The following is a 23,519-nucleotide window of genomic DNA, read 5'->3' on the forward strand; positions in this document are numbered from 1 at the left end:
CATATCCAGTACAATCTCTATCAAAATACAAAAGGCATTCTTAGAAGTAGAACAAATATTTATAGAATTTATATGGAACACAAAAGGCCCCAAATAGTCAAAGCAACCTTAGGAAAAAAGAACAAAGTGGGAGGTATCATGTATCCTGATTTCAAACTGTACTAAAAAGGTACAACAATTTTTTTAAATGTAGTACTGGCACAAAAACAGACATGTAGATCAATGGAACAGAATAGAAAGTCCAGAAATAAATCCTTGCTTAAATGGTCAATCAAAAAATGACAGATGATTGAAAAAAGAAATAGAGGAAGATATAAAGAAGTGGAAGCACATACCCTGTTCATGGATTGGAAGAATTAACATAATTAAAATGTCCATACTACCCAAAGCAATCTATAGATTCAATGCAATCCCCATCAAAATACCAACGACATATTTCATAGAACTAGAACAAATACTTCAAAAGTTCATATGGAACCAAAAAAGACCCCGAATAGCCACAGCAATCTTGAAAAAGAAGAACAAAGTTGGAGGGATCACAATACCAGATATCAGGTTATACTACAAAGCGACTGTAACCAAAACAGCCTGGTACTGGCACAAGAACAGGCATATAGACCAGTGGAACAGAACTGAAAACCCAGAAATGGACCCAAGGCAATACGCTCAATTAATATTTGACAAAGGTGGCAAGAGCATACAGTGGAGTAAAGACAGCCTCTTCAATAAATGGTGTTGGGAAAATTGGACAGCTACATGCAAAAAAATGAAACTAGACCATCAACTTACACCATACACAAAAATAAACTCAAAATGGATAAAAGACTTAAATGTGACCCGTGAATCCATAAAAATTCTAGAAGAAAATGTAGGCAACAAAATTTCGGACATCATACGGAACAGAATTTTCACTGATACATCACCTAAGGCAACAGAAATAAAGGAGAAAATGAACACATGGGACTACATCAAACTAAAAAGCTTCTGCACAGCAAAAGAAACAATCATCAAAATGGAAAGGCAACCCACTGTATGGGAGAACATCATTGCCAATGATGTATCAGATAAGGGGTTAATTTCCAATATATACAGAGTGCTCATACAACTCCACAAAAGGAAGACAAAGAACCCAATTAAAAAATGGGCAGAGGAGCTGAATAGACACCTCTCCAAACAGGACATACAAATGGCCAAGAGACATATGAAGAAATGCTCAACATCACTAATCATCAGAGAGATGCAAATTAAAACAACAATGAGGTATCACCTCACACCTGTCAGAATGGCCGCCATCAACAAATCATCAAACAACAAGTGTTGGCGAGGGTGTGGAGAAAAGGGGACTCTAATACACTGCTGGTGGGAATGCAGACTGGTGCAGCCGCTATGGAAAACAATATGGTGCTACCTCAAAAAATTAAAGATTGACCTTCCATTTGACCCAGTGATCCCATTGCTGGGAATATACCCTAGGAAGCCTGAAACACCAATCAGGAAGAATATATGTACCCCCATGTTCATAGCAGCACTATTTACAATAGCTAAGATCTGGAAACAGCCCAAGTGTCCACCAGTAGACGAATGGATCAAAAAGCTGTGGTACATATACACAATGGAATACTATGCAGCGGTAAGAAAGAAAGATCTCTTATCCTTTGAGACGACATGGAGGGACCTGGAAAGTATTATCCTAAGTGAAAGAAGCCAAGCAGAGAAGGACAAATACCACATGATCTCACTTATATACGGAATATAATGAACATAACAGTCTGAGGAATACAGTAGACCCAGACACATGGAAGTGGGGCACAGACTGACATCCCTCAGAAGAGGGGATGGGGGGTGGGGGGGGGGAAGAGATAAACCACAGAACTTATATGCATGTATGCATGACCAATGGACATGGACAACTAAGCCAGGGACAGGGTGGAGGGGGGGTGGGGTGGGGGGTGCCAATGGGGTAAAAAGGTAAAATATCTGTAACAAAAAAATAAATTAATTAAAAAATTTAAAAAATAAAATAAAATAAAATAAAATAAATAAAAAAATGACAGATGAGCCTGGCCGGTGTGGCTCAGTGGTTGAGCGTCGACCCATGTACCAAAAGGTCACTGGTTCATTTCAGGGTCAGGGCACAGGCCCAGGTTGTGGGATGAATCCCCATTGGGGGGCATGTAGGATGTGGCCAATCGATATTTTTTCTCATCAATGTTACTATCTCTCTCTCCCTCTCCCGTTCTCTCTCTCTAAAAAATTAAGAAAGAAAAAAATATTTTAAATGAGAAAGGAGTCAAGAATATTCAATGGGAAATGACAGTCTCTTTAATAAGTGGTATTGGGAAAATTGGACAGATACATACAAAAAGTAAAACTATATCATTTTCTTATACCATATACAAAAATAAATGGATTAAAGACTTAAATTCACAACCCCAAAACATAAAACTCCTAGAAGAAAACATAGATAGCAAACTCTTTGACATTGGTCTTAGCGATATCACTTGGATATGTCTCCTTGGGCAAGGGCAACAAAAGCAAACATAAAGAAATAGAATTACATCAAACTAAAATGTGTTTTCAAAGCAAAGGAAACCATTAACAAAATGAAAAGACAACCCATTGCATAGAGTATATATTTGCAAATGGTATTTTCAATAAGGGGTTAATATCCAAAAATATAAAGAACTCATACAACTCAACATCAAAAAAACTGCAAAAATCCAATTAAAAATGGCAGAGGGCCTAAATAGAAGATATTTTTTTCAAAAAGGACACAGACATGTAAAGTGCTCAAGAGCACCAATCATCAGAGAACTATGAATCAAAACCACAATGAGATACCGCTTCACAACTGTCAGAATGGCTTCCATCAAAAATTTAACAAATACTGTGTTGATGAGGATGTGGAGAAAAGGGGACCCTCGTGCACAGTTGGTGGGGTTGTAAACTGGTACAGCCACTAAGGAAAAGAGTATGGATGCTCCTCAAAAGATTGAAAAACAGAATTGCCATATGACTCAGCAATTTCACTTCTGGTTATTTATCTGAAGAAAACAAAACACTAATTTGAAAAGATACATGATCCCCTTTGTTCTTTACGGCATTATGTGCAATAACCAAAATATGAAAGCAACCTAGGTGTCCACTGATAGATGAATGGACACCAATCAGAAAGAATATATGTACCCCATGTTCATAGCAGCACTATTTACAATTGCTAAGATCTGGAAACAGTCCAAGTGTCCATCAATAGATGAGTGGGGACAAAAAGCTGTGGTACATATACACAATAGAATAGTATGCAGCTGTAAGAGAGAAGGATCTCTTATCCTTTGAGACACCGTTTTGGCTATGTCAGTGAGTTTTGGATCCTGTCAACATGGTGGGACATGGAGACTATTATGCTAAATGTAATGAGCCAATCAGAGAAAGACAGTATTACATGATCTCACTATTTCGTGGAATATAATGAATAACATAAGCTGATGAGCAAAAACAACAACATTATGTTATTTATTTATTTATTTATTTATTTATTTTTGTGGTACGTGCCCCTAGCGGGAACTGAACCTGGGACTCTCTGGTCCGCAGGCTGACACTCAACTACTGAGCCAAACTGGCCAGGGCAAAACAACATTATTTTATTTTATTTATTTATTTATTTATTTTATCCTCACCCGAGGACTATTTTCCTTTTTTTGTACAGATAGAGTGGGAGGGAGAGAGAGGAAGAGAGAGAGAGGGAAACATCGATGTGAAAGGGACACATCGAGTGGCTGCCACCCGCACGACCAACCAGGGCCGGGGACAAACTGCAACCGAGGTACGTGCCCTCAGCGGGAACCAAACCTGGGTCTCTCCGGACCGTAGGTGGACGCTCTAACGGCTGAGCCAAACCGGCCAGGGCAAAACAACATTATTTTAAATAATGAAAAAGAAATGGTGTCAATACAATGGGACATCACTCAGCAATTAAAAGAATGAAACCTTGGCATTTGCAATAACATGGGTAAATCTAAAGGGTGTGGTGCTAAGTGAAGTTAGTCTGACAAATACAAATACCGTATGATTTTACTTATTTGTGGAAACTAAAAGAAAACAAGCAAACAAATAAAATGGAAACACACCCATAAACACAGAGAACAAACTGATGGTTGCTAGAGTAAGGGGGTGGGGATTGGGTGAAAAAGGTGTAGGGGAATAAAAAAGAAAGAATGGATTAAATTAAAGAACATCAATTTCAAGAGCAGTAAAATCAATCAATCAGACAGACAAATATTTATGGTATCTCTAACCTGAAAAGAAAATAATGAGCTCGTAAATTTTTCTCTTAGGAAGTTTTCTCTGTCTCTCTAATACCAGTATCTGTAGTTGACATTACTGCTGGTCCTCACCTGCTTTCCCTGAGATCTGTTTTCCAATCCTGCTGCTCTCTATTGCAGGGGAAAGGGCGTCTGCCGCACCTACTTCCATTTCTCCTTTATTTGGCGCCTGCTGGGTTCAGGCTATAATATGGAGAGCACTGGATGAAAATTGGAAGTGGGGAGGAAAGAACAATTTGGGTTTTTCCTACTTCACGCATGCCTCAGGTGGTGTCTGGAGGGAGCCTTATCTCCAGCATTGCTTCAACTCCCACAAGAGGGCCCTGTAAGATACCATATTTTGCTGTAAGGCCCAGACCTCTGGGCTTCAGGATCACCACTTGTCATTTGTCTCTCCAGCTTTTGATTATTTCTCCTTCGAGCAGCTACTTAGCCCTGCGTTGTTTTATGAGGCCCTCCTCTCTCAACTATAGAAATGAATTATGCTTCAACAAATTAAAGTGATTTCTCTTTTCATGACTGCCCCATGACTAATATGTCAACTCTGGAAATTTCTTTCTAGGATCTCTTTTCTTAGAATTGTAGCTTCAAAGTTATTTGAATGGATTCTTCTTCCCTTAGACAATACATTCCTGCCTCCTGGGCACTTTTTCTGCACCCACTTGTCCCATGTTGGACTGAATATGGTATCCACTCTTGTTCCAGTTGACTGGTCCTGGGAAAAGTCTTTGATCAAACATGAATTAATGAATCCCTTCCCTGATATACTAGTACTGGGGCAGATCTCAATCTCTCATTCTCTGTGTGAATATTTGAAATGCAGAGACTGTAAGTGGCTATGTTTTTGACAAAGTAGAGAGAGTATTAGGAGACAAAACAATAATTTCATTTGTAAATATAGGCAGTTTTAGCTCTTATAACCTTTGTGACTTTTTCTCTCTTTATTTACTACACTGACTAGCTCTTCTACTATTGCCTGAGGATCGGCACTGTCAGGATTAATCAAAGTAGAGAGAAATAAATTAATTTTTTCTCTTGATCTAACATGGAAAAGACTTAATAGTTCACTGTGATGTAGAATGTTCCTTTTAGGTTTTCACTGGTACCATTTATCCAATTTAGAAAGTGTTCTTTTGCAATTTAACTGACAGGCTTTCTTTCCCCTGTTCATTAAAAATACCTGTTGACTTTTGTAAAATATTCTTTCAGCATTTATTAAGATGATCATATATTTCTTCTTCTTTATTCTCTTAATTTTGTGAATTGCATTTATTGATTTTTGAATGAAAAATCAATCCTCTTTTCCTGGGAAAAAACCATCTATTCATGATATAACAGTATCAGTTTATATTTCTATATACAATGTTTTCTATATTATAACATTTCTTTCTTCTATATGCATTGCATTTATTCCCTTTTTCTTTTCTTATTTCTTAGGAAATGAGCTTGAATCAGTGATTTTAATCTTTTTAAATTTAGGAAGGTTTAAAATAATAATTTCTTTATAATAAATGTCAATATCAAATATTGATGTACTGGATTTTCAAAATACTTTCTAATTTACTCTTGTGATTTCACTTTTACCTCTAAAGTTAAATAGGTGTGCTTGCCTAATTTTCACATATTTGACATTTTCATAGATTTTAAAATAAAGTTTTAATCCAAATTTCGTAAATCAAGGAACATATTCTGTATGATTTTAATTCTTTGAAAGTTATTGAGTGTTGTCTTATATTCCCAAATATGGTTTGTCTTCATGAGATACATGTCTCTTCTTCAGCTTGACCAATGTAATTCTAACCAAGGTCATCAAAGAGACAAAAGCTAATGTACTTGGAGCGGATATTATACTGTCTCTTTCCTACTTGATATTTAGATAGTATCAAAGTGGTTTGCTTAAACCCATTAAGAAGGAATTTATTGCCATGATTATAAACTACATGGTATACTTTTGTGCACACCTGTGTTCTTTCCTTGGATCTAGATCTCTTGTTTTGTGAGGATTGGGAAGGAACGAGAGAGATGAGTTAGACGTTTCTGTTACTTTCTGTCTGTCCTTTTCTAACACTCCCTAGTACAGAGGAGAGACCCAACAAGACCTAAGGTGAAGGGTTCAGCCCCAACTCCTGAAAACCTTCATCTAGCTACATCTTTTAGGTGACTGCTTTTTAGAGGTCACTTGATGGCAGTCGTTTGGGGACACTGTTGTGGTTCCTACAGGACGATGGGGAAGGAGATAGGAGCAGTGGTTTCAGTTGTGCTAAGAAGGCAATTTTCAGAGGGCTTGTGGGAAGGAGGTAGTGTGTGGTAAGATGTGAGCATCACTTCAACTCAGAATGGCAAATATTTACCCACCTTTGTTTCCAGGATAAAACTTTTTCTGCCCTTCATACTGCTACGTGAAACTAAAGTATTCGAAAATTGATGAATTCTGGAATAGCAATGTCAAGAGATTCATAGACCCACTCCCCAGCAAAACAATCATACTGGAACCAATTATTTTAAAACCAACCATTTAAAGTCTCTGGAAGTTGCTCTAGAGACTTAGAGTAAAGAAGAAAATCTACTAAATTGTGATAAGAAAAGTGAGAATTCATGGCACTTGATCCAGTACCCACTCCCTCCCCACACTTATCCCAACTCAGCATGACAGAATCTGCAGTTTAGTTAGGTGTGTCCAAGAAAAGGGATCAGATCTCTCTACCCTGGGCTCCCAGTTAAGGGATGCTACATGACACTGAGAGGGGCAGGCCATTAGCATTTTTATCACCCCAGCTCTGGGTTGCAGAGGCTAAATTTCTGTTGGCAGTCTGCCTTCCCAGGAAAGGGCTCACCAAAGGAACAAAGGCCTCTGACAGCATGTCTGTCCAGGAGAAAACTGCCTCTCCAGCCCTCGCCCCAATGCCAAACAACTCAGTTCTTTCCCCATATGACTCTGGTGCCTTTCAAGCTGCCTCCCCCATGCTGGAGCCTGGAGGGAGTGAGTCCAAGTAAGTCTGTGTGTGGGCCCTTTAAGAGGAGCTGCCTGGGGCTCCAGCCACTTCAGCCTCCCTCACCCTCAGTTCCTGCTGGATTTTCCAGCAAGAAGTGATGGGGACTTCTCTTCCTGGCACTGGAACCCTGAGCTGGGCACCTGGTATTGGACTGGCACCCCTCAGTCCTCATGGAGGACCTTTTCAGCTGAGGTATCCTCCTAATTTTTATCATCCACACATGGGTGTGGGACCAGAGTGTCCACCTCTGCCCCTCCTACCAGTCTTGATGCAGCTGCTTCTTTAATTCCTTAGTTGTAGGACTTCCATTCAGCTTGATTTTAGGCGGTTTTGATTGATGGTTATTCTGTAGTTTAGTTGTAACTTTGATGTGGTTGTGGGAGGACGCGATACCGCATTTACCTTTGCCACCATCTTGACTGGAAGTCCTTCTCTTAGTATTTTAAAGATAATACTCCATCATTTTTTACTTTGGACGATGGCGGCGAGCAGGACCAGAGGGAGGGTGAGAGTGTGAGAGAGTGAGTGGACGTGAAGGTGGAGGACCAAACCTGAGCAGTGCAGAGACTCGGAGCAGAAGGTTCCTGTGCTGTGTACAGGAGTAGCCAGCTACCCTGGTAAGCAGCACTTCAGGACACTTCGCCCTGCATCGCGGGGAGGTCCCACCATTTTGGAAGATCCCCGGGCCTTCCCTGGGAGGAGGCAGTGGGAGGGGTTAGGGCCCAACAACCTGAGCCCACCAGCGCACCTGGCACCATCAAACCAGTGGACACTGTGTCAACACAAACCGGTGCACAGTAGTGGAGCTCCCAAGGTGCCTGTCCTGGAAGCCAGGGACAACCGGGAGCCCAGTAGCACCCCCCACAGTAGCAGCCCAATCAGAGTCCAGATATACCCCAGCAACAGAGGATGGGGAGCAGACATCCATCCCCAGGCAACAAAAGCACAGACAAGCAGCTGAGACCCATCTCCAAAAACTATAGCAAAAGCTGAGCAGGAGTTGAGCTCCATGGGGCAACAGCACTCCCCAGCCACCAGAAGCAGTACCTGGGGCTCCACGGAGGCCTGTGTGGTCCAGTAGCTCACAGGAGCAGTGAGAAGCCAGACCCCTAGAGATACTGGTGCGATCCAGCTGCCCGCCCAGAGGAACTGCAGTGTGCGAGGGTAACAGAGAGGCCTGTGCAACCCAGCAGGTATTGTGCTATTCAGTTACCTACGAGACCTGTGGGGTGCTGAAGCACCAGAGGGGCCTGTGTGATCCAAAAGCCCATAACATAGGCATACAGCCTGGTCCCCAAAGGGACTGTGTGATCCAGTTACCCACGGAACCTGCAGGGTGCGGGGGCACCATTAAAGCCTGTACGACTCAACTGCACACAAGATAGGCATAGAGGATGTGAAAATGGAGGCGGGGTGAATGGCAGCTACAGAGATCTCCCAGGACCAAATGGGAATTACAACTAAAATAAAGACAAATCCTTAGAAAAAAGCAACAAAAAAGCAGCAGGACAGGACCATATAACCAGGGACACTGTGGAGGCCCCAGAGGGTGGCGGGCTAGGAGCCCAAGGACAGCAGTAGTCTTAGCTGTGAGCAGGGCCCTTGGGGAATTAAAACCAAGCCAGCTTCACAGTGCAGAGAGCCTAGACAGAGTGCTAAAATAGTCACAGCCACTCAACTGGGGGCTACGGTAGAGGGATGGCAGACTGGGCTGGAACTCTGTGGGGACACCAAGTATTTGGAGGGCACTCAGAGTTTGTTGAGTTGTGGCCACAAAGGGCAGTGGCTAGTGTGCTCCTTCCCAGACCTGTGGGAAAAAGCAGCAACCCTCCCCCTCAGAGATTCAGCCTTTCCCAGGTGAGGCAAAGAAATGCAAATTGAGGCTTTTTAACAACCAGCATCTATCCCACCCTCTGGAAATCCTCTTATGCAGAACACCAGGGCTACATTGCAAGACACTGAGTAACTGAGACTACTAGCCACCAGGAAAAAGCTAGAGAATATCTAAACCTTTCCTGGGCTTGCAAATCTACCCAGGAAAGAAAGACTTGACAGTGGTGTTTAATGTGGGCCCAACCAGGCTCATCCAAAACCAGCAGAGGGAGCCACAAACAGCAGAACACCAACACACACAGAGAAAATTTGACAGGATCCAAAACTCACTGACATAGCCAAAACGGTGAAACAAATAATCAAATCCCAAAAGAAAAAACAAGAGAACTCTGTCAAAGATGAGATCAATGAAATGCAGCTAAGCACATGATCAGAGGTAGAGTTCAGAGCCAGGACCTTGAGGAAGCTCAACAGCATGAGTAAGAACATCAGCACCATGAGTAAAGATATAAAAACATTGAAAGCCAACCAAGTGGCAATGAAGAATGACATAGCAGAAATTAAGAACACATTGGAAGGACTAACCAGCAGAGTAGAGGAAGCCGAGGATCGGATCAGTGAATTAGAAGACAGGGTAGAAAAAAATCAACCAATCTGAAAACCAAACAGAAAAAAACAATTAAAAACAGGAAGAGAGCTTACAAGAACTGTGGGACAACTGGAAACATAATAACATACGCATCATAGGAGTCCCCAAAGAGGAAAAAAATGGGCAAGGGTTAGAGAATATATTTGAAAAAATAGTGACAGAAAACTTCGGTGAAGGAAAAAGGCATTCAAGTTCAAGAAGTACTGAGAGCCCCAAGTAAGAAGAACCCAAAAAGGCCCACACCAAGACACATAGTTATTAAATGTCAAAAATAAAAAACAAAGAGAGAATCCTAAAGGCAGCAAGAGATAAGCAACAGATTACCTACAAAGGAACCCCACAAGGCTCTCAGCTGACTTCTCAACAGAAACACTAGAGGCCAGAAGGGAGTGGCATGAAGTAATCAAGGTCATAAAAAAACAAGGATCTGAATCCAAGACTACTCTATCCATTCAAAATACAAGGTCAAATAAAAAGCTTCCCAGACCAAAAAAAAAAAAAAAAAAAAAAAAAAGCTATGGGAATATATTAAAACCAAACCAGCACTGCAAGATATGCTAAAAGGACTGCTATAATTAGTAGAAGAAATAGGAAGGAAAATAGAACCATACTAAATAAAAATGGCAATAAATGTGTACATATCAATTATCACCTTAAATGTGAATGGTTTGAATGCTCCAATGTAAAGACACAGAGTAGCTGACTGGATAAGAAAGCATGACTCACATATATGTTGTTTACAAGGAACCCACCTCACACCAAATGACTCACATAGGCTGAAAGTGAAGGGATGGAAAAAAATTTTTCAAGCAAACGAAGAGCAAAAAAAAAGGTATGGTAGCAATACTCATATCTGACAAAGTAGATTTTAAAATGAAGGCCATAACTAGAGACAAAGAAGAGCACTATATAATATTGAAAGGATCTGTCTAAAAGAAGATATAACCTTTGTAAACATGCACCCAATTTAGGAGCACCAACATATATTAAAAATCTTTTGGAGGACTTCAAAGGAGAAATTATCAGGAATACAATCATAGCAGGAAAATTCAATAACCCACTGACAACACTGAATATATCTTCTAGACAAAAAATTAATAAGAAAACACAGAATCTAAATGAAGAAATGGATTTAATAGATATCTACAGAGAATTACACCCCAAAACTGGAGAATTCACATTCCTCTCAAGTGCACATGAGATATTCTCAAAGATAGATCACACGATAGGGCACAAACTAAGTCTCTACAAGTTTAAGAAGATTGAAATCATATCAAGCATCTTTTCAGATCACAATGGCATAAAATGAGAAATCAATTGCAACAAGAACATGCAAAGACATTTGAACACATGGAAGCTAAATAGCATGTGATTGAACAATAAGTGGGTTACCATGGAGATCAAGGAAGAAATTAAAAACTTCCTGGAAGCCAATGAAAATGAATACACAACACAAAATCTAAGGGATGCTGCGAAAGCAGTCTGAGAAGGAAGTTCATAGCACTACAGGCCTACCTCAAGAAGCAAGAAAAATCTCTAATAGACTATCTAACCTCACAACTTAAAGAACTAGAAAGCACACAAAAAGAAAACCCCAGAGCAAGTAGAAGGACGGAAATAGTAAAGATCAGAGCAGAAATAAATGACATGGAGACCAAAAAACAACTCAAAGGATCAACGAAACAAAGAGCTGGTTCTTTGAAAAGACAAACAAGATTGATGGACCTTAGCTAGACTCACCAAGAAACAAAGAGAGAGAACCCAAATACACAAAATCAGAAATGAAGGAGGAGAAATAATAACTGACACCATAGAAATACAAAGGATTGTTAACAAATATTATGAACAATCACATGGCAACAAATTCGACAATCTAAGCAAAACGGACAAATTTCTAGAAACACATAGTCTCCCAAAACAGAATCAGAAAGAGATAGAAAACTTAAACAGACCAATAACAACAAAAGAAATTGAAGATGTAATCAAGACTCTACCAGCAAACAAAAGCCCAGGCCCAGATGGTTTTACGAGGAAATTTTACCAAACATTCAAAGAAGAACTAATACCCATTCTCCTCAAATTATTTTTAAAAATTCAAGAAGAAGAAGAACTTCCAAACTTGTTTCATGAGGCCAGCATAATTCTAATTCCAAAACCAGAAAAAGACACTACAAAGAAAGAAAACTACAGACCCATATCCCTGAAGAACATTGATGCCAAAATCCTGAATAAAATACTAGCAAATCAAATGCAGCAATACATCAAAAAATTATTTATCATGACCAAGTGGGATTCATCCCAGGGATGCAAGGTTGGTACAATATCATGGTACAATATCAATAAATGTGATACACCACATAAACAAAATAAAACATAAAATCATATGATCATATCAATAGATGCTGAGAAAGCATTTGACAACCCAGCACCCATTTCTGATAAAAATGATGAGCAATCTGGGAATAGAGGGATCATATCTCAACATAATAAAGGCATATATGAAAGACCTACAGCCAACATCATACTCAATGGGAAAAAATTAAAAGCATTTCCCTTAAGAACAGGAACAAGGCAAGGATGCCCACTTTCGCCACTCTTATTTAACATAGTACTGGAAGTCTTAGCCACAGCAATCAAACAGGAAGAAAAAATAAAAGGGATCCAAATTGGAAAACAGGAAGTAAAACTGTCATTATTCGCAGTGACATGATACTATACGTAGAAAACCCCAAAGACTCCATAAAAAATTTACTAAACTTAATAAATGAATTTGGCAAAGTAGCAGGATACAAAATTAACGTCAAGAAATGGATGGCATTCTTATACGCTAATGATGAATTCACAGAAAGGGAAACTAAAAAAAGAATCCCATTTACCATCACACACACAAAAATGAAGATATCTAGGAATAAATTTAACCAAAGAAATAAGAAACTTATTTGCAGAAAACTACAGGTGATTGAAAAAAGAAATGGAGAAAGATATAAAAAAGTGGAAGCACATAACTTGTTCATGGATTGGAAGAATTAACATCAGTAAAATGTACATATTTTGCAAAGCAATCTTTGGATTCAATGCAATCCTTATCAAACTACCAATGACATACTTCACAGAGCTAGAACAAAGACTTCAAAAGATCAGATAGAACCAAAAAAGGCCTGGAATAGCCTCAGCAATCTTGAAAAAGAAGAACAAATTTGGAGGGATCACATTACCAGATTTCAGGTTATACTACAAAGGTACTGTAATCAAAACAGCCTGGTACTGGCACAAGAACAGACATATAGACCAGTGGAACAGAACCGAGAACCCACAAGTGGACCCAAGGTAATATACTCAATTAATGTTTGACCAAGGTGCCAACAGCATGCAGTGGAGTAAAGACAGCCTCTTTAATAAACGGTGTTGGGAAAATTAGACAGCTACATGCAAAAAAATGAAACTAGACCATCAACTTACACCATACACAAAAATAAACTCAAAATGGATAAAAGACTTTAAAGTAACTCATGGGTCCATAAAAATCCTAGAAGAAACTGTAGGCAACAAAATTTTAGACATCATATGCAGCAGAATTTTCACTGATACATCACCTAAGGCAACAGAAACAGAGGAGAAAATGAACACATGGGACTACATCAAACTCAAAAGCTTCTGCACAGCAAAAGATACAATCATCAAAATGGAAAGGCAACCTCCTGTATGGAAAAGCATAATTGTCAATGATATATCAGATAAGGGGTTAATTTCCAATATATATAAAGTGCTCATACAACTCAACAAAAGGAAGACAAAGAACCCAATTTAAAAATGGGCAGAGGAACTGAATAGACACCTCTCCAAACAGGACATACAAATGGCTAAGAGACATATGAAGAAATGTTCAACCTCACTAATCATCAGAGATGCAAATTAAAACAACAATGAGGTATCACCTCACACCTGTCAGAATGGCCACCATCAACAAATCATCAAACAACAATTATTGGCGAGGGTGTGGAAAAAAGGGGATTCTAGTATACTGCTGGTGGAAATGGAGACTGGTGTAGCCACTATGAAAAACACTATTTAGTTACCTCAAAAAGTTAAAAACTGAACTTCCATTTGACTCAGTGATCCCACTTCTAGGAATATACCCTAAGAAGCCTGAAACACCAATCAGAAAGAATCTATGTACCCCCATGTTCATAGCAGCACTATTTACAATCGCTAAGATCTGGAAACAGCCCACATGTTCATGAGTAGTCGAATGGACAAAATGTGTGGTACATATGTGGTACATATACACAATGGAGTACTATGCAGGTGTAAGAAAGAAAGATCTCTTATCCTTTGATACTACATGAAGGGATCTGGAAAGTATTATCCTAAGCAAAACAAGCCAGACAGAGAAAGACAAGTATCATATGATCTCACTTATTTGTGGAATATAATGAACATAGCAGTCTGAAGAATGGGGTAGTCCCAGAGACATGGAAGTGGGGTACAGAATGACAATCCCCAGAAGAGGGGCCAGTAGGGGAGAGATAACCCACAGAACTTATATGCATGTATGCATGAACAATGGACATGGACAACAAAGCTGGGGATGGGGGGGAGTGAGGAATCAGTGGGAGGAAAAGGAGAAGCATCTGTAACAAAAATTAATTAATTAATTAATTAATAAAAAGAAAAAATAGAGATAATACTCCATCATTCTCTAATTTGCATTGTTTCTGATGAGAACTTGTCTCTCATTTTTATTTTAATATTCAATATTCTGCTGAAATATTACTCTATTTAAACTAACATTAATAAATATTTCCACTGAAATATTAATTTTAATAGATTACATAAGTATATATTACAAAATGATTGCTATAATAGATTAGTTAACACTTCCATCACTTTGCATGCTCATAATGTATGTGTATATGTGTATGTGTGTGTGTTGCAGTGAGGGTCTGCGAAATGAACAAACCACACAGACACACACAAAGACAGACAGGACTGCAGCCTGGAAGTCCTGCAGCAGTTTACTTTTATAGCCAAGGAGATAGGCTGCCATGGTCCCAGTTCCTTTCAAGATCACTAATCTAATTATCACCCCTGCTGGTTCTCCCATTCAAAGGTTAGCATTGTCCTTAAGAGCAACTGGTCCTTCCTGTTTGCAGGCAAGGAGGAGCGAGCCTGTGTGCAGGAAATGCTCTGAATTGTTCTTAAGAGTTGAGCAGCACTCCCAGGCATCTGTGTGCAGAATAACCTTGTTAACCTTTGCGTGAGTCCATCCGTGTGCGAAATAAACTCACATACAATCTACGTGTGTGTGTATGTGTGTCGGAGGGGGCGGGGGGATTTTAAATCTACTCTCTTAGCAATTTTCAAATATATAACACAGTAAAATTAACTACAGTCCCCATGCTGTACATTATATTCCCGGAAATTTTTCACTTTATAACTGGAAGTTTCTACTCTTTGACAATCTTCACCCAATCTCTCTCCCTTGCCCATTCACCTGCCCACTGCATTTGGCAGCTGCGTATCTGTTCTCTGTTTCTATGAGTTTGGTATTTTCAGATTCCACAAATAAAGAGATCCCCATGCTGTACATTATATTCCTGGAAATTTTTCACTTTATAGGATGTAGGGGTGTTTAGATCTATAATATATCTAGTTACTTTACCTATTGGTCACTGCAAAAACTAGATGGATTGTAGTAGATATGGATGGTCTTACCCAAATCTTAATGAAATAGTAGTACAAATCATCAAGCAGGTGCCAATTGTGATATCTTTAAAGGAAACACCATCTTTGGACCTTTTTACACTATAATTGTTCTAGTGAATGTATTCTTCACAATCACCATCAGCAAAGTGGATTAAAGCAGATTGTATCTAGTAGAATACCATTCAATCTCGTGCTCAAAACTTTGTTAGTTCTCTTACTTTCTGACCCAATGTTGTACATAGGGATATTCTACAGATCACTGTGCCAGTCCACTCTGTTGCGATTGGCATACCAATTGTACCTGGAGAGCAGGAACTGTCAAGCCCTCTAGATGTCCAATTAAGATACATGCATGTCTGATGTAAGGGGAGAATCCACGTGAAAATACAGAGGACAATGTTCTAGGGCATGTGAGGACACATTGTTTCTTCTAATACTCCCAGCCATTGTTTGCTCAGCCTCTTGTGGAAACAGCTTATAATACATTTGGAAAATTTTGCTGTAATCCATTCATTAGTTGATGTGGAAAGCTTCCTATTTGAGTAGGACCCAGAACAAGTGAGTTCTCTAAGCTGATGTAACAGCTTCCTTTCTAACTGTGACATGTCCAGCATATCTGATGGTTCTGAAGTTCCCTCCAGACCCTAATAAGAGCAGTGGCGCAGTCCCCAGGGTTTTGGAGTAAGGCTATTCCTCTACAGCAGAGAACCGATGGTTATATAGCAGCTCTAGCAGAAAACAAAAAAAGGAAGGCTGATAGGAATTTATTTACTCTGTGGATCTCTTCACTCGCCCTATCCCCGGTACTACACATCCTTAGTTTTTCTCTGTTTCCATAAAGGAGACCGTGAGGTAGGTCAGAGGTGAGGAGCTAGGATGAGAGGTGCAACTGAGAGCTCGTTATTGAACTCACTGCCTTGCAGGTCCGTGGAGCAGAAATACTCACTCATCAGCTTTCTTTTACATGCAACTCCTTCTTGACCTTGAAGTTCTCAGTTTCTAACTTAAAATTGCAGTTGAGGAATGGAGACAAAAGGAAGTTTTTGTGATTGTCTAACCCACAGGGGTCAGTCACTGGCTTCATTTCTGGGAAAGTTCACCTTCGCCAGAAGGACACGAGGCCACTGTGAGGTGACAACCTCACATCACATCTCATAACCCAGGCAGTAGCAAGTGGAATGGAACAAACACTGCATTGAGAAATAGAGGTTTTCTCCTGGCTCTTTAAAAAGGGGAGACAGACACTTTTCATCCATGACCTCCTGTGATTTCACTGTAATGAGCATTGGGATAGACCACTGGTTCTCAACCTGGCTACATAAGACCTGCTGATAATTCCTTCCCCTTTCCCTATCTGATGTAACTGTTCTGAAAGGTACCCTAGGCATCGGTATTATTTAAACAACTCGCTCCACTGCCAGGTGACAGTAATGTTCAACCAGTCATAAGAAACACTGAACAAGACTAGAAGGGCTAGCTCCAAAGTTCTCTCAGATGCAAATGTCTGTATAACTAAACTCAGTACAGTTAAGATACACTGACTTCTGCTCTGGCCCGGGGGGGCTCAGTTGGTTAGAACATCGTCCTGTGTACCAAAAAATCATTGGTTCAACTCCAGTTTAGGGCACATACCCAGTCTGCAGGTTCAGTTCTCAGATGGGGCACATATGGGAGTCAACTGATGGATACTTCTCTCTCATATCAATGTCTCTGTCTGTGTGTGTCTTTCTCTAGAATCAATGCAAAACATATTTTCAGTTGAGGATTTAAAAAATAAAAAAGAGATGCACTGACTTCTAACCACAATTCCTGGACACCTCTGCTAGAATGGTGGTGTCTGGAGTAAGTTTAAACTCACAGTATTTCAGGAGAAATATTTAAGGGTGCTTCCATGCCCATTTTGAAACTAATTTTCAAAAAGGAAGGCTTCGTTCTCTTCAAGGGCTTCCCTGACCAAGTACTAACCCCATCAAGAGATGATGGCTTGTGGATTTAGAGAACAAAGTTAGCTAAGTTGACCATCTTGCATCTAAGGACAGTAGTGAAGACAGAGTGCGCTTGGGCATACATTAGAAACAAAGATACAGGAATGCAGTCAATGTTAAAAGTATCATTTCAAATCAATGGAAAATATGAACTGTTCAAAAACTAGGTAGGCATCTAGAAAAAAAATGAAGATTAGATCTATTCTACCTACACAAGCAAATTCACATAATTTAAAAAAGAATCTTGGAATTTCAGATTTTATTCTAGTGAAATAAAAACACAGAGGAATTACAAACACAAACAAAGGTACATAAATGTTCAAATAAATTAACTGAGAAAAAAATAATAAATTGAGAGGACAAAAATTTTCCGAAAAGGTCTTTTTAACTTGTATCACAGACAAAGAGCTAATTTTATATATTGCATAGCAGAAATAATCACATCTCAGTACAAATGGGCAACTGGATGAGTAGAGAGCTTAGTGGAAAGAAAATCACACTGAGTGAGGGCTGAGTCCTATTCCTTGAGAAGACTGCAAGGTCAGCACTCAGCCACTTGCTAGAGGTCCCCAACAAAAAGCCACTGAAAGAAGAGGGCATGCAGGCTCACCTCCCCCACTGGGACACCTGGAGGAGTACAGCCCTCCTACTTGTTCATGGCGCAGCTCAGCAGACTCGTCTCACAGAAAGGTCAGAGGCCAAGCTCTCCTGCTCCATCAGTTTGTCCCACCCTGCTCCAGTCACCCACAGCATCTGTGATAGCATTAGGCTCCACATAACTCAAAAGGCACTTTGATCTGAAAATACTGCAAGTATTAGGAGGCTTGGTAGCCAGACTTATTGACGGCACTCTGAGATAATACAGTCCATGCAAAAAGGTTGACAGGAAATGATGAAGAACACCTGAGTGGGATAAATAATCACAGAAAAGAGAGTATGATTTCATAAAGTATCATTCTTTGATGAGTTTGCTGAAATGCATGCCTTACAAAACATGTTTGCCTCTTTACCTTCACTCACTGTGCAAACATAAAAGTAACATGACCAACCCACTGTCTCGTGCTGTAAATCTCCTGGTCTCTGTTTTTTGTTGATTTATCAATGGCAAAAGTCTTTACCCAATTTTATTAATTTTTTTGAAATATAGTGTGGTGAGATATTTTGAATATATTGAATTTAAAAATATCCTGTATAGAATATAGCCAAATCAAGAAGTATTTGTAACTCTCCTTTGTATGTTTTTAACTTAGGATGTTACGTAATTCTCAAATCCAAAACTTTCACTAGAAATATAAAACAAGTTTAAGTGAAGTCTCTAAATCTACTGACTCTCATCAAACATATTTATCTCATAAAGATAAGAGTATCTTTGGATTAACGATCCATCAAAGCCAATGACATGATAGGATGATGACAACAATGCAAGGATGACAAGGATGTCGGCAACAAGTTCATGAGTTAACACAAGCACTCATTTTGTGAGCATTGTGGGATGAATGATTTTATAGTTTCTCTTAAAAGATCAAAAGACAGGATTCTGTGAAAGAATCTTATACATGGTCCTGACTAATACCAAAGCAGGTATTAGTACCAAAGCAGGTACTTAAAAAAAATAATTCATTTAGCCATTCAATTAATATGTATTGACCCACTGAACATTTCCAAGGCAGTGTGGAAGGCATTGAGGATTCTGTGCTAGTAAAACAGCCATGGCACTGTGCTCATGCATTTTTTTCGTCCAGAAATAAGATATTAACCAAATTTTCACACAAACAAATACAATATTTAAATTTCTGTTAATCAATGTGAAAGAGTATTATGGGGTGCTAGAAGTAAGTGTAGAAAAGAGACCCGATTTAGATTAGCCAGTCAGTGATCCTTTCCCGAGAAAATGTGAGCAGGATGAATTTTAAAAGGAACACAATTAGAAAAGAAATGAAAGAAGTGAGTTCTAGGCAGAGGAAAACTTTGTGCCCAGTTCCTTATTTGAGGAGGGATTGCTGTATTTGGTACCTGAATGGTGGTCTAAGTGATGAAGCAGTGATAGCCCAGCTTTAGAGACAGACAGGCAGGACCTAGATTGTGTAGGATCCTGCAGACCAAGAGTGAAGACTGGACTCATTCTGATTACAATAAGAAGCTGTTAAGACTTCGTACAGAAAAATGACATGACTTTTTTTGTTTTGTTTTGTTTTTAAATCACAGTGATTACTGCATGGGGAATGAATTGCACATGGCCAAAAAATCATAATTTCTTTCCATGTCATCAGCTCTGACAGTAGATCAGCATGCATCTTCCTAAAGTGAAGAAGCTGCACAAAGATTTAAGATGCTAAGTGCGCCAGCCGGTGTGACTCAGTGGTTGAGTGTCAACCCATGCACCAAGAGGTCACTGGTTAGATTCTGGTCGGGGCACATGCCCAGGTTGTGGGCTTGATCCCCAGTGGGGACCATGCAGGAGGCGGCCAATCCATGTTCTCTGTCATCGAAGTTTCTATGTCTCTCTCTCTCTCTTGCTCTATCTGAAAAATCAGTAAGAAAAAAATATTTTTAAAAAGATGCTAAGTGCTATATAATCTCTATTGATAAACAAAAAAGGAAGTTACTGTAACTTCCAAATATAAAGTAATTAAAAATAGATGACAGATAGATACATACATACATACAACTTAATTTCAGGTGGGTTATTGATCAAAATATGAACAAACAAAAGGTTTTGGTAAACATCAAAGACACTATTTTCATGCCCTCCAAGGTGGACAACAGGACAAAGGGATTGATTAATTTACATTAAAATTAAGAATTTACAATCATAGCTCATATTCAGAATACACAAAGCAATCTTTCTATCAAGATTAAAAATAAGACAAGCAACCTATTAGGAAAATAACAGGAGTCCTGCATAAGCAGTACAAGAAGAGGGATCCAGGTGTGGTGCGTCTGGGCTCTGCTTCAGGCTCTGTCCGGGCTGCAGTCACAGTGCCCACATGGACGGCAGGCATCTCAAACCTTGACTGGGAAGGATCCACTTCCCAATCTCACTCCCACAGTTACAGGCAGGATTAATTTCATCATGAGTTGTTGAACTAAAGGCCTCAATTACACACTTGCTGTTATCTGGAGAGCACCCTCAAGTTCTTACCATAAGCTTTTCTACCATGACAACATGCTTCATCAATGTGACCAAGACAAGAGAGAGAGATTATCAGTCTTTTATAACCTAGTCATGAATGTGAGATCTCCTAACTTTTGCTATAATCTTAGAAGCAAATCACTAACTTGACCCACATTCAGAAGAGAGAGAATTGCACAAACGTGTAAAACCTGGGGAGTTGAATGACTCTAGAATCATTGGGAGCCATGTCAGAAGCTGTCTGCCACAGTTTCCTGGTGGGAGGAGGGAGAAACTTCATATTGCGAGGTCTTATGACTAAGCTTCAGGGAGTATCTTTAAAAAGCTATTCCTTGACTTACATGAGTTACAAGGACATACTTTTTGAAAATTATCTACTGTAAAAGTATAATTTGATTACTTTTCTTTACGCATATACTTTTTTAATTGGTATTTAACAGTGACTATTGCCAGGCCTTCGGTATAGTTTAGGAGGGCAAGAGTGAACATTATTATTAAATTAAAAGTGGATTTCAAGATGAGTGGCAGACTTGGACTGGGAATGGTGACATCTGTCTGACATTAAATGTATTTCAGATTTAGAGCTGACATGGTGTGCCATAGTATTGAATTTGAGACAGCAGGGTAAAGCAGAAATCAGGCTGTGTTAGAGCAGTTGTTATTTACTGATATAGGGGAGACTGTGAGAGAATCAGGTTTGGATCACAAAAGTGGTAAATCAACAGGTTTAGTTTGGACATCTCAAACTAAAGATATCTATTAGATATATATTAGATATCTATTAGACACAGTGGAGATGTGAAACAAATAATGGAATTTAAAAGCTTGAAGCAAGAGCTGAAAAGAGAAATTTGGACATATTTATACATATTCACTGCAGCCACGGGACTGGGGACAGTGTTCAGAAACAAACATCTCAAGGACTGAGAAGCTACGATATTTGGAGATTAAAAAGTACAGAGAATATTTCCATATTATATCCATGTCATTGGCAGAAAATAATAAAAAGAATAAAAACTTGCCTGAGAGATAAAGGAAAATGACCTGCCTGACAGAGAAGCAGCCATAAAAATAAAACGCTTTGGGCAGGAAGAGGTTATATCTTTGACAAATACTGAAGATGAAGGTGGAGAATTGACCATTTGATATGGCATCGTGTAGGTCTTGAGAGGTTCTGATTGTGCAGGATCTTTGAAAATGAGATTATGGCAGAGGTTTAGTTGCCAGTAAAAAGGTGTCCAGACTGAGATACAGTGACTGACAAGAACTTAGATATGAGAAAGTCAAGGGTCTGCGAGGTCAGGCCCTTAGGGGATTGTCTCCTGGATGGTAAAGGTCCCACGATGAACAACAAGAGGAGAGGTGAAATGGGGAAGAACTAGGAGTTAAACTCTTCAGTGAATGAGAGGACTGAGGGATCCAGGACCTAGGAATAAGAGGGAGCAATGAGTAGTGTGATCTAATGACACGTGCCTCAGAGACACACTATGTCTACGTTGTTTTGTGTGTTTTAATGGCATGGGGGTTCTGAGAGGTGCTTAAAAAAAAGGGATAAATGCTCTAGAAGTAATAATGAGGAGCAAGAAGAGCAACTAATCTACCTCACTTCTGCCTCTGAGGAATTAAGCAAGTGGAGAAAAATAGAGAGCGATCCCTAGAGAGAGCAACTGGTATACTATTTAAGTAATTGACCTGCCAGGCCTCAGCTTTAATTAACTCCACAGTCTCTTTGCAACAGGTGCATTAATACCCAATCCATGATGATTTGTGAGGAGTTGCTAAGATAATGCATATAAAAGTTAATCACACATCAAGCTTAACATAATCATTAAAAAAATGCTAACTTGTAATTATCTAAAAAAAATTTAAGAGTCCTGTTTTAATTAAATATACACTCATTCTGGAAACTTTTCCTGATACAAAATTTGTAATAATGTATCATCATTTATGTTATTTTTATTAGTATTTTACTTAATTCTCCTTTAACTTTATGCATATGTATAAACTGTCGACTCGGGATTAAAATATATACAATGTCCGTACAGTAGAGTTTTGCTTCTCTCTAAAATAAAAATAGTTAAATTAAATGTTGTTAGAACTATGGCTTTATAAATATTATATTCTCATAAAATTACTTATCTGTTTTTATCCAATGCTCATACTTTGTGACTGGAGTAGGGGCACAAGACAGTGAATGATTTCAAAATGTCAGAAATATTCTTTATTAGAATTTTATCCTTATTCAATGTCGAAGCATCAGTATGGATTCTCTCAGAAAAACAGAGCCACCACCAAACATTATATAATATTTTTACTGTAGAAATTGCACGAAATCAGGACTAATGCAAATGATGTAGGAAAACTGGGATGTGAAGGTCTTGGAATGAGAAAACGTAAAGGAAGAGTTAGTGACCACCTCCACCTGAAGCAAAAGGTAGGAAGCACTGTCACCAAAACAACAAGGTGCTGGCATTAAAAACAGACAAACAGATCATGGAACAGAGTAGAAAGCACAGAGATAAACTCAAACATGTACAGTTAATTAAACTATGACAGAGGAGCCTAAAAAATACAATGGGACAGTCTCCTCAATAAATGGTGTTGGAAAACTGGGCACCCACATACATAAGAATGGAATTGGAGCACTGACTTACACCAAAGACAAGAATTAACTCAAAATGGATTGAAACTTGATTGTAAGACTGGAAATCATAAGCCCCTAGACATTAGTCCAGGCAATGTTTTGGACTTGGCATCAAAAGCAAGGGCAACAAAAGCAAAAATAATCTTGAGGACTTGTTTGTAAAATTTCTCCAAGACCAAGATGCCAAGAAAGGGGCTGCTAACAACTCCAGGGTACATTAAGAATTTGTTAAGGTAACTTGCATAGAGTCACAC

Source organism: Molossus molossus, unplaced genomic scaffold (assembly GCF_014108415.1).
Source record: "Molossus molossus isolate mMolMol1 unplaced genomic scaffold, mMolMol1.p scaffold_m16_p_12, whole genome shotgun sequence".
Lineage (NCBI taxonomy): Eukaryota > Metazoa > Chordata > Mammalia > Chiroptera > Molossidae > Molossus > Molossus molossus.